Below are 12,845 nucleotides of genomic sequence, written 5' to 3' on the forward strand. Positions count from 1 at the left end.
AAATACACAATGTTGTGAGACCTTATTTGTGCTTTGACTGTGGGAAGACCTTTATTTCAGACCACAAATTAAAACGACACCAGAGAGTTCACACTGGAGAGAAACCGTACAAGTGCTCACACTGTGAAAAGAGTTTCTCTCAGTCAGGAACCTTGAAAGCTCATGAGAGACTTCATACTGGAGAGAAACCGTACAAGTGCTCACACTGTGGACAGAGTTTCATTCGGTCAGGAACCTTGAAAGCTCATGAGAGAGTTCATACTGGAGAGAAACCGCACCAGTGCTCACAGTGTGGACAGAGTTTCACTCGGTCAGGATCCTTGAAAGCTCATGAGAGACTTCATACTGGAGAGAAACCGTACAAGTGCTCTTCATGTGGGAAGAGTTTCACCCGATCATCTAGTCTACGGACTCATGAGAAAAAGCATTGTCCAAAGTTGCGTAAGTGAGCAAAGTTCACATTCAGATCCATCACTTAAAATAGTCTGATATTCTGAAAAAACAAATGGTGTAATTTCTTGCAGCTTATCTTATATATTTGCCAGCAACTTACATATTGTTAATAATTCATGTTATAACCTTGTTTTTATCTTATTGTTCTTAATAAATTGATTTCAGTTCAAAGGGTTGTAGTTCAAACATTGTATTCATGGTTATTTAACCCTGCAGTGATAAATCAATATTTTAAAATAAAAATGTTTTGACTGGATGTTTTTCCAATTTACTTTCTTTCAAAATATGGCTTTTGACATAAATATCCACACACACCACTGAGATCAGAACACTGAACAGTGTCTGTGAATAAAATACCTGTTTTACAGCTGTCATCTAGTGGTTAAAATATGAACTAACACTAAAATAAATATTTAAACTAATGAATCCTTAACTTTGAAATCAGTATGATAAACATTATACCTTTTAAAAAGAAAGATTGGTTTCAAAATACAACAAATCTCATAATTTACACTTGAAATATTGTTAAAATTGCAATTGTTATTGATTTACCAGTGAAAACTTTTTTTTAATAAAATAGCAAAAATGTATTTACAAGATAGATGTTAACTAAATCTTAATAGGTCAATTTAAGCCTTGTTATTACATTATTGTTGGGTTTCGGTATTTGGGGAGAGGAAAATTATTCCAAAACTCCAAATCTGAAAATACAAAATGAGAATCAACTGCACAATTACTAGAAATATGTACCTTGGATATTATACAATTTGAACACAAAATTAATTCTCTTCTCACTCCAGCACAGTAGATGGCAGAGTGTTTAATCACAACCCGCCATTAATCCCTCAATAGATGAAGATGAATAGTGTTCTCTCGGCCACTTAGATCTTGGTGAAATCTTCAGCTGGAGTCTATAGTGAGTTAGTTTTTATGTTGATTCAATTCATACTTAGGCTATTTATAATTGTTGTGTGCAGTAGTCTGGAGAAAAGTGGTGATGTTGGGAAAAACGGAGCTTTTTGTACTCCGAATAAACTCGTTTTAAGCTGGCGACACCTGCTGGTCAGAACAGTGTAAATGCAGCGAGAACAGCCCGAACATGTGAAATAATACCGTTCACAAACCAATCGCAAATGTTTTGTATGTAGCTAGGATGTGTGTTCCCATCACTAGAGAGCGGAGAGTCACTACAATTTAAACGGTAATGTATCAGGTGAAAGTGTAAATAAGGCTTACGGCTAGGCTAGTATGCTAAAAAGGTTAAAAGTTAATATAATAGCTACATAAAAATAAATGTATGGCCACTTTCCGACTGAAGGCACCGCACATGAAGGCAAGGCACATCCCAGTGGAAACAGATGCTTGACACTTTGGAAACAGAGTATAATTACATGCATTTTTGATGAATAACTGTTGCTATTAAAACTGTAACAGAAATGAATTATAAATACAAATTTTGTACTGTAATGAAATATATGTGCCTATATATTATTTATATGAACTTATATGGGGTAGGCTAGGAGCAAATAATATGGGAGACCAGTGCAAATACAATTATTATATTATCTTCACCATGTTGAAAGAAATGGTGATAAATAAATAAATAAAAATAAACGTTACTATTTCACACCAAGTGCAAAGCCCGCGAAAGAACAAGAGAACGTCACGTGACCATCGCGTGCAAAGCCGGACTCCCCTTTGGATTAGAGATCATAGCTGGACTGAGAGTTTTACTGAGGTAAATTATTTTTTGTATAGGCCTATATAAGTAGGCTATAAAATGGACGGACCACATCTAGATCACATAAACAATGGCTTTCTGCCTTTTTCTGTGGCTTTTTCCGCTATGGTAGTTACACTGTTCAGCACCGCTAATTACCGTTAATACTGTCATATCTGTCGTCATTCGCACTATGGGGCAGATTTGCTAGGACTGAGAAAACCTATTTTGTTTCAGATTCATGTTGATAAAGGTAACCGTTGTTTTTTTTTATTAAAGTAATTTTACAATTATTAATACTATTTTACTCTGATGCAGCGTTGTCTATAGAGCATCACAGTCCCGCCCACAGCCCGAGAGCGCTTAGGTGCCGGAAGTAAATTTCCCATTCATTTCTCCCATTGACGTTTTGGAAAATCCGTATCTAAAGAGTTTTAGAGCATGTCTGAGGATAACCAGCTACGGCTGAACTCATAGGCATACAACATATTATTTCGAGTGAAAAAACGACGAGAAAATCCCAAAAAAGTCAAAGGTACAAGACTGTGTACATATTTTCATTTCCGAGCGAAGGAACCAGTGGCGTAGCAAGTCAGTCCCGGGCCCATATGCAAAATAAATTTTACGGGCCCCCCCGCCCACAAGTACATCGAAGATATAGATATAGGCTAGACGTTCATATATAGACGTTCACTGTAGTGTATCAAGAAAATACCATACTAAACAATACCATAAAAAACACACTCTACCCAACAATTTTTCACAACCAGAACGGAACAAAAACAAATCTAAAACAACCAAGGCACTGCCAATGTCAATAATAAACTAGGCCTACTGATCTTGGCACGGCGGCCCAAAATGTAAAAACATAAAACTACTCACTCATTTTAGTTGCATTCACCGGGCCTTTCTTTCGGCAAATTCATCCACGATGTCAACAGTAACAGGGACCTTCGACATCGTTGTCATTTACACTAGGTTTGCACAAAAAAACGGTCTATTTTGGGTACTTTTTGTGTCGCGACTATAACTTCTCCACCCTCCTTTTTCTCTTTAATGCCCCACTTTTATGTTTGTATTTGTCCATCCTTTAATGTTCAATTAGCTAGCCGATAGTAACCTCTCACTCTGTGTTTTCTTTTTTTAATTTGGCGCGGCAATGTAGTGTGCGTCATATAAAAAATGACAGCGTAGTTCTTCTCAGCTGCGGGGTGCAAAAAAAAAAATGCACACCTTAAATGTCGGAGAAAGTAGACATTAGGGAGAAACAAGAAATTACTACAGATGACAAGCATACAAAAAATAATGAAATATATTTATTGTTGTGGCCACGAATTTAAAATTAATTTCCTCGTTTTAATTAAAAGCTCCTCATGGGCGGGCCCCCTATTGGCCCGGGCCCATTTGCACGTGCATACCCTGCATGCCCTGACGCTACGCCACTGGAAGGAACTACTCATCCCATAAACCACCGCGCCTCACTGAAGTCGACTGAAGCCACAACCGCGAAAGAGCCTTTAAAGCGACTTTCAAATCTGACGACAGCCACGCGAACTTTTTCTTGTGCAGTTTATAGCAGTTCTTTCAGTAGTAATCGTGTAAATAATAGTGTTTTTTATAGGTATTGTGTATTGAATTTTATATTTATCATAGTGTATTTTATCGTGTATTTTATATTGTGTGCGTGTGTGAAAAGTGGTTAATGATAACGTTAGCAACATGGTGCAGTGCTTTGTACCTGACTGCAATCATTGTGCAGTGGTTAACACATATGACGCCACGATCTGGCGGTCCGCGGCGTTCTGCTCATCAGTTTCAGCGGCCCACGGGCAGGTTGCTGACAAATGCCTCAACAATTTCCCACTTGTGGTCCATGCTCATTTTATTCATGAAGTTATAGTTCATCCTTAATTTTAATAACAATTAATGTATTTTCTTAATAACAACAAGTGAAAATTAAAAAGTGATGGTCAGCAAACCAGAAAGTGCATCATATTCAGTGTATTAACTTGCCATGAATTATTACACAAATGTTCAGTAAATGCATGAAGAGCTATGCCTAAGCTAAATATTGTTTTGACACAGTGGCATCATAAAATGCTTGATATGACTCATACCATATGGAGGCTACAGTAGCCTAGCTAAAGTGAACGATAATGCTAACTAACGTTGCCATCTCCCTGCAAAACTCACCACAACTATGTAGGTCTTGTCCCTCATGCTGCCCCTTACAAAACCCATAAGCTGACCCTCGGACACGCTACACTCAACTACATGACCCGATTTGAAGTGGTTTTCACCCCTTTTAACACTTTTGTTTTCCTCCTTGAAAAAAGCCATCATGGCAGCCAAGGAGATCATGATTGCACTGATAAATCTACCGTGCAAAAAACGCAACACAGGTTTTTAATGATCTTCAGTCTTCACGGACTTTCGCGGGGTTTACCTGACAGTTACACGAGCTCCACCAATCAGATGCATCACTGTGGGATTGTGGGTAATGAAGTACTTCTCCAAGACATCGCGAATAAAAGGCATTTATCCCAAAACAAGGTTAGTGCCCCATGAACTTTTGGCGTTTATATGAGCATATACAATCGCTTAGAACAGCCGTAGCTGGTTTTAAGTCTACCATGTATGGTTACGTTTTTATGGCTTATATCCCAACTGTCAATGGAGAAATTGTATTGAATTTTTACTTCCGGCACCGGCTGTGGGCGGGACTGTGATGCTTTATTTGGCTGCTTTAGAGCGCTCTCTCTCTCTCTCTCTCTCTCAAAATCTTGTGATCTCCCTCTCTATTTACATTGAGAGAGTGAGTGAGAGACAGAAATGACTCATTAGCAGTCTATGTAGCCTACCCATTATAATATTAATAATTGCACTTTTTATATAATAAAAAATACAGTAAAGGTAAAACATTTATACAACCAGGAAAAATTATTAATCATATTCAAGTAAAATTATAATTGTTTTCAATAATGAAAATACGTTGTATTGTGACTTAATATGCCTTCTATTTGTTAGAGGGTTTTTTTTTTGTACATTTTCAGATGTTTTTGTATATTCATAAATCACAGCTTTTATTGATTTTATGGTGTATAGCATGAAAATAATTATTTTCGAAGAACAATGAAGGAAAAGGCTTAACGTGGTTTAATTGACCTAAACAATCATCAATGATTATCTAATTTCTCTCTCATATTGCTCCTCATAACCACTGAAAACTGTCGTCAAATCAAACCCAAAGTCCAAATATTATGGACGTTATCTGACATTAAGCGTTTCTGCTTCATTAGAGCCTATTGTAAGGAAAAAGCTTAACGTGGTTTAATGTACGTAAACAACGATCAGTGATCACCAAATTTCTCTCTCATATTGCTCTTGAGAGAGAAATTTGGTGATCATTGATCATTGTTTACGTACATTAAACCACGTTAAGCTTTTTCATGTTAAAGGAGAACTCCGGTCAATTTTAACATTGAGCTCATTTTTTTGTAAATTTGGAGTGCTGTCAATACAGAGAACAACGACAAAAATCGGTGTTGCCTACATCGTGTTATCCTCTTTTTAAAATTTGCACCCTGTTGACTTCAATGGGGCAAGTTTTAAACCTGCTTTTAGCGTGATCATAGGTAACTAAACCTATGCGCGTGAACTCAGACATCCCAAGTCTCCCGGAAGTTCCGGGAGTCTCCCGCATATTGATAGCGGCTCCCTGATGCCCGCAAATCAGTTAAAATCTCCCGGAAGCAAGAGCGCGCAAGCGTAGCGCGCGCACGGCAGAGAGAGGGAGCGAGAGACCTTGCGTGTGTGCGCTAGTGTGCGTGTGTGCCTCTGGATTTTATCTCTACTTTCGAACCGAATTAATCAGAACCCTCCCCCCCCCCCCACCCCCCCCCCCCCCCCCCCGTTGGAGATCTCTCGAACCGAACTAATCAGAACCGAATCCCACTTCAACCGAAAACAGGATGTAAATACAGGTATTTGCGCTGGCTTAAATAACATCATTTTTTATCCATTTCTTGCACATCTACTGCAGTCAGATTCACTCGTGTTCACTCAGAAGGAATCACTCACATGACCTGTGCACTTATGACCAGGTTTAAAACTTGCCCCATTGAAGTCAACAGGGTGCAAATTTTAAAAAGAGGATAACACGGTGTAGGCAACACTGATTTTTGTCGTTGTTCTCTGTATTGACAGCACTCCAAATTGACCAAAAAAGAGCTCAATGTTAAAATTGACCGGAGTTCTCCTTTAAGATATACCTTCTTACGTGCGACGTTACCCGGTGAAATAGGCTACTCTCTGATTATGTAATCCATATGAAATGTGCATTTCTCTCTGGCGTTCATGGCGAGTCCGCATCGTCAACTTCATCTTTGCAGTGACACAGAAAACACCAGTTTATTAAAAAAACATTAAATGTCTCCTTGCTATTTTAGACACATTCATTATCATTACTTTTACCGGTTCTTTGTGGCAAGCTTTATGCGTGCGGTCGTGCGCTTGAGTGCGGCTATATTACGTAAACGCTCATTATCCTGTAGGCTATATAGCCTATTTAAGTAATTAAATGAATATAAAGGGGCGATTTGTCCACTAATGGCTTAAATGAACAACTACTAGTCGACTAGAAAAAAATTAGTCGGAGGCAGCCCTTATTCCACATATTTTCGAACCAGCAGGCCATTCTGGGTTGGGCGAGCGACCCTGTGGAATGAGCGAGCGGAGCGGAATATTCAGAAATGCGCTCTCCGCTCACATGCTCTGATCAGAACAAACCCGAACCTCACTGTCTGCTGAACTTGTGCAGAAACATCAAAATAGACATAACCAGCTTGTTTTTAAAACTAAACATTTAGACTATTTTAGCACAACTTATGAGCTTATTGACAATTTTTTATAATTCTTGACAAAATTAGAAGATATTGAAAGTTTTTTTTTTTTTTTTAAGAAAAGTTTTGCCTGTTGAAAAGTGGGTTGGCCAAGGCCCGTCAGGCCCACCCATAATGCTGTGCCTGCCAACTAGTAGTCGCTGTGCGAGTAAACCTCACTCCTCTGATCTCAATAGGCGCTCTAGCGACAAACGCTAGAGGCTGCAGTCTTTAGCCTTATTTTGTTAGAGCGCCTGACACTCATGCCAGAGACCCGGGTTTGAGGCCCGCACAGAGCCGGGCGAGTAGGACTCGAGTGGAGAGGTTACATATATATATCTAACACCTGCAGCCTTACAGACCAGAACGAAAGAAAACAGGGAGACACGGCGACAGAAAAGTCAGGCTGATAAGATTTATCTTTCAATACTGTTGAATATTCATGTCTGACTCTTCCCACAGGTGAATAAACTTTTCCTAACAAGCAGGAGGAATTACTCCAGGAGAAACTATTGAGATGCAGTTTGAGGAAGAACCCCGCAGAATGAGAGATGAAGATACAGAGGAACAAACAGGTTGGTGTTTTCCTTCATTCTCTTTAATGACTGATGAGGAACATTAAGATGAAAACTGACATATTAGACTATGGATTACTTTTATTTCAATCTTGAATTGCCTAATGTAAAATGTTCATTTTAGGTCAGATGGAAAAAAGTGAAGTGGAGGAGAAACTCCATCAGTTTCAGAAACCTCAACAAAACACTCAAAGAGGAGGAGAGAAATGTTCTTTCACCTGCTCTCAGTGTGGAAGGAGCTTCACAGCTAAAGCAGGCTTGAAGATGCACATGAGAATCCACACCGGAGAGAAACCCTTCACATGCCATCAGTGTGGAAAGAGCTTCACAGCTAAATCAAGCTTGAAGATGCACATGAGAATCCACACCGGAGAGAAACCCTTCACATGCCATCAGTGTGGAAAGAGCTTCACATGGGCAACTAGTCTCCAAAATCATCTGCTGTTTCACTCAGGAAAAAGATCATTTGGCTGTGATCAGTGTGGCAAGACATTTATTTTGGCAGCACACCTGAAAAGACACGTGAACATTCATGCAGATGTGAAGCCTCATGTGTGTTCTGTGTGTGGAAAGAGTTTTTCACAACTGGACCATTTAAAGCAGCACCTAAAAATACACAACGATGTGAGACCTTATTTGTGCTTTGACTGTGGGAAGACCTTTATTTCAGACCACAAATTAAACCGACACCAGAGAGTTCACACTGGAGAGAAACCGTACAAGTGCTCACACTGTGAAAAGAGTTTATCTCATTTATCATCCTTGAAAGATCATGAGAGAGTTCATACTGGAGAGAAACCGCACCAGTGCTCACACTGTGAAAAGAGTTTCTCTCATTTATCATCCTTGAAAGATCATGAGAGAGTTCACACTGGAGAGAAACCGTACAAGTGCTCTTCATGTGGGAAGAGTTTCACCCAATCATCTAGTCTACGGACTCATGAGAAAAAGCATTGTCCAAAGTTGTCTAAGTGAGAAAAGTTCACATTCAGATCCATCACTTAAAATAGTCTGATATTATGAAAAATTAATTTCTTTCAGCTTATATTATATATTTGCCAGCAACTTACATATTGTTTATAATTTATTTTATAACCTTGTTCTTATTGACTGACTTAATACATTTATCTCAGTTCAAAGGGTTTCAACATTGTATTCATGGTTATTTAACCCTGCAGTGATAAATCAATATTTTAAAATAAAAATATTTTGACTTGATGTTTTTCCAATTTACTTTCTTTCAAAATATTGCTTTTGACATAAATATCCACACACACCACTGAGATCAGAACACTGAACAGTGTCTGAATAAAATACATGTTTTACAGCTGTCATATCTAGTGGTTAAAATATTATCTAAAACTAAAATAAATTAATCTTTTAACGACATGGACTTTCAACAATATGCTAAACGTCAAATAAAAATTAAGTCCTTTCATAGAATTCATATTTGGAAAGAATTTGTGTGTAGTTTTGATCCTCAGAATCAAATGCGTGAGTGACGATAGTTTGGCAGCGTCACAGATCTTCCTCTAAAGCTCAAGCAAATACAGAGGTATTGGTAGGGGTGTTATTGGATATGAAATGCTTTGGAAAGAGGGACTTTTAATAAAAATTAAATGTATGGGAATTGGAGTAAAGTTGTACAATAGGATTATGGACTTCCTTCTTGAAAGAATAAATTATATTTTTGTGCAATTTAAAAGGTGCAATTTTGCAATGTAAAACGTAGGAAGAGCAATATTTCATGTGTATCAAAGTATACAAAAAGCAGTAGATGAAGTGGAGGTATGTGCAAATAATTGGAGCTTTAGATTATCTGTGGCTAAAACTCAAGTTATATGTTTTACTAAAAGGAAAAAGTTCCAGTGGTCAAGTTAAAGTTATATGAGCAGGATCTGGAGCAAGTTTCAGTAGTCAAATATCTCGGTGTATGGATTGAAGCTAGGCTGACATTTGCAATACATGCTAAAAAACTGATCTAGAAGTAAATATTTTATGTTTATCAGGGGTTGAATGGGGAGCTTATAGATTATCACTGAAAAGATTATATAGTATATTAATCACATCAAGTTTGGATTATGGAAGTATAATTTACGGATTTGCAACCGAAACCATATACTCAGAAAGATTGAAGCAATACAAAATCAAGCTTTAAGAATATGCTGTGGTGCGTTCAGAACATCTCCCATTGCAGCTTTACAGGCAGAAGTTGGTGAAGCTCCTTTAAACCTTCGTATGCATAAAATTAGACTGAATTATTGGGTTAATATAAAAGGTCATAAAGAGAGTCATCCAGTAAAGGGAGTGATAGAAGAATGCTGGGAACATGGGAACAAAAACATTAAAAGCTTGGGATGGATTGTTCACAGGGAAGCACAAGAAGCTGGTATTGCAGACTGTGATGTTAGCCCAACTGTTATATTATCCAGTATACCACCGTGGATATTTCCAATGCCAATAATTGACTTACAAATTAAGAATGAGAGAGATACCCCAAAGAACATTATTGCACAGCAGTATTTAGATCAGACTTATATATATTGATGGTTCTAAGGATCCTATCTCTGGAGGAACAGCAGCTACTGTATATATTCCTAAGTTTCAAACAAGTATTAAGAAAAGGATAACTGATCATGTATCTGTGTTAGCAGCAGAATTAGTTGCCATGATGGTAGCACTCCAGTGGGTATGGGATGTAAAACGACACTCGGTTACTAACGTAACGTCGGTTCTCTAAGATTCCTACACCAATCTCCCAAGGGCAGTTTGCCCGGGGCTCATGTATAAGTGGAATAGACGCATAACGGCAGAACGGGGCGGGACGACTCGGTATTATGAAAGATAGGTGCTTACACATATATACAGTTAAGACAATATATCAGGCTTGAAACTGCATAGGCCCACAGGACATTGCAATATATCAACAGTCTAAGCGAACTGGGTTGGGTAGACGTAGTTAATATAGCATAATCAGACTGAGAACAGCCTAGCCTGTAGGGCAGGCACTTCTAGGTTGTAGAACCTTATAAATGTAGACAGGGAGGCCCAGCCTGCTGCCATACAAACATCTTGAAGTGAAACCCCGCTTGTCCAGGCCCACGACGAGGCCATGCCTCTAGTTGAGTGGGCTCTAACGCCCAAGGGGCAATCCAGGCCCTTGGAGGCGTAAGCTGACGCAATAGCATCTACTATCCATCTGGACAAGGTCTGTTTCGAGGTGGCTAGCCCTTTAACGCGGCCACCGAAGGAAACGAACAGCTGCTCTGTCTGCCTGAAGGCAGCAGAATGTTCCACATAAATCCTCAAGGCCCTAACTGGGCAAAGGAAATTAACCCCATCCTCACTGTCGGGTGCAGGGAGGGCTGACAGGGAAATAACTTGTGCTCTAAACGGAGTCGCAAGCACCTAACCATTTCTTGGTTTGAGGATGACCTTAGAGTCATTAGGCCCAAATTCCAGACACGTAGCACCCACTGAGAGTGCGTGTAGGTCGCCCACCCATTTTACTGAGGCCATTGCCAGCAGAAAAGCGGTTTTGAAGGAAAGGTATTTTAGCTCCACCGCATGTAAAGGTTCAAATGGCTTGGCCCTGGACAGCATGTCTGGGCCCACGTTCAGGACGCCCGGGACATGCGCTGCTCTCAGCGAGCACAGATTGTGCTGGGCCCATATAAGGAGGTGTTTTGCTCTTGCAAAAAGGCTCCGGGACCTGAGGCCGCCCTGGCGGTTTATATAAGACACCACTGACATATTGTCTGTTCTGACTAGAACATGGTGATTCCTCAGCACAGGGAGGAAAAACTGCAGGGCATTCTCGACCGCTTTCATCTCTAGACAGTTTATGTGTAGACGCTTCTCTGCATCTGACCACAGGCCCATTGATGGCCTCCCTTCGTAAAGGGCGCCCCAACCTGTGTTGGAGGCGTCTGTCGAGACTACTTGACTGCTGGGGGGTAAGCCCAGGTTCACGCCGGACTGGTACCAGTCGGCCCTCGTCCACGGTTTCAATGCTGCCACGCATGTCTGATTCACCGTGAGACGCAGCAAGCCTGATGTCCATGCTCGCGCCGGAAAATGCCGCCTCAGCCATAGCTGAAAGGGGTGCATGTATAGCAGACCCAGCCGCAGCTCTGTCGAGGCTGAGGCCATAAGACCCATCATCCTCTGAAACACTCTGAGGGGGAGATTCCTCCCTACTAAAAATGTTGCTGCTAGGCACTGGATTACTGCCGCGCGTTCTCGCGTTAGGCGCTTTGTGTGCAGGCGAGCGAGTTGAGGAACTGGCTCGTTGACTGCTGAATACACTCTTTGAATCGCCTCTGTTGAGGGAACTGAGAGAGCGGGTCGTGCCGATTTCGATGGCGGTCTGGCCGCAGCGGGACTTAGCCATCCGCGCCTTCCTAGGGGGGCTAGGAAGACTTAGGAGGCTCAAAGTTCGGCACGATCTTGGGCCTGGGACCCCGGGCAGGAGGCGGTCTGCGTCGGCTAGTGGAGCGCGAGTGCTGACGTTCCTCCCGCGCCTGGCGATGCTGTGCGGCAGGCGGCGGTGTGGGCGCTGGTTTCCGAGCGGGCGGCTGCTTTTTAGCGCGACCCACTGTGGAACTGGAACACCGCGGCAGAAAATGTCTCATGGCCTGAGACGCCTTCTGTACCTCAGAGTAGTGTTCCGCGAAGCCCTTCACCGAGGGACCGAAGAGACTCGACGGTGACAAAGGAGCCTCCAGGAAAGTGGCGCGGGCAGAGTCAGACATGTCGGACATCGTTAATCACAGGTGACGCTCCGTAATGGTGAGGGAGGCCATATTACGTCCAGTGGCCTGGGCAGCGGCTTTGGTAGCTCTGAGAGCCAGATCCGTCGCACTCCTCATGTCCGTCACACGCTCCGAAGTCGGGCCAGCCTCGTCCAGGGAACGGAGAAGGTTGGCCTGGTGTATTTGCAAAATCGCCATAGTGGCTTGACCGGCGGCAGCATAATCGCGGCCGATCAACGCCGTGGTGGTCCGGCAGACTTTAGTAGGTAGGCTAGACTTGGACCGCCATCCCGCAGAGGGCGGACACAAGTGAGTCGTTACCGCTTCCTCGACCGGAGGAACGGAGAGATATCCTCTTTCTTTGGTGCCGTCAACCACGGAGAGCGCCAAGGAAACAGAGGATCTCAGCCTAGCCGAATACGGAGCTCCCCACGACCTGGAGAGCTCATCATGCAGTTCAGGG

The sequence above is a fragment of the Rutilus rutilus genome (assembly GCF_951802725.1).
Source record: "Rutilus rutilus genome assembly, chromosome: 18".
Taxonomy (NCBI): domain Eukaryota; kingdom Metazoa; phylum Chordata; class Actinopteri; order Cypriniformes; family Leuciscidae; genus Rutilus; species Rutilus rutilus.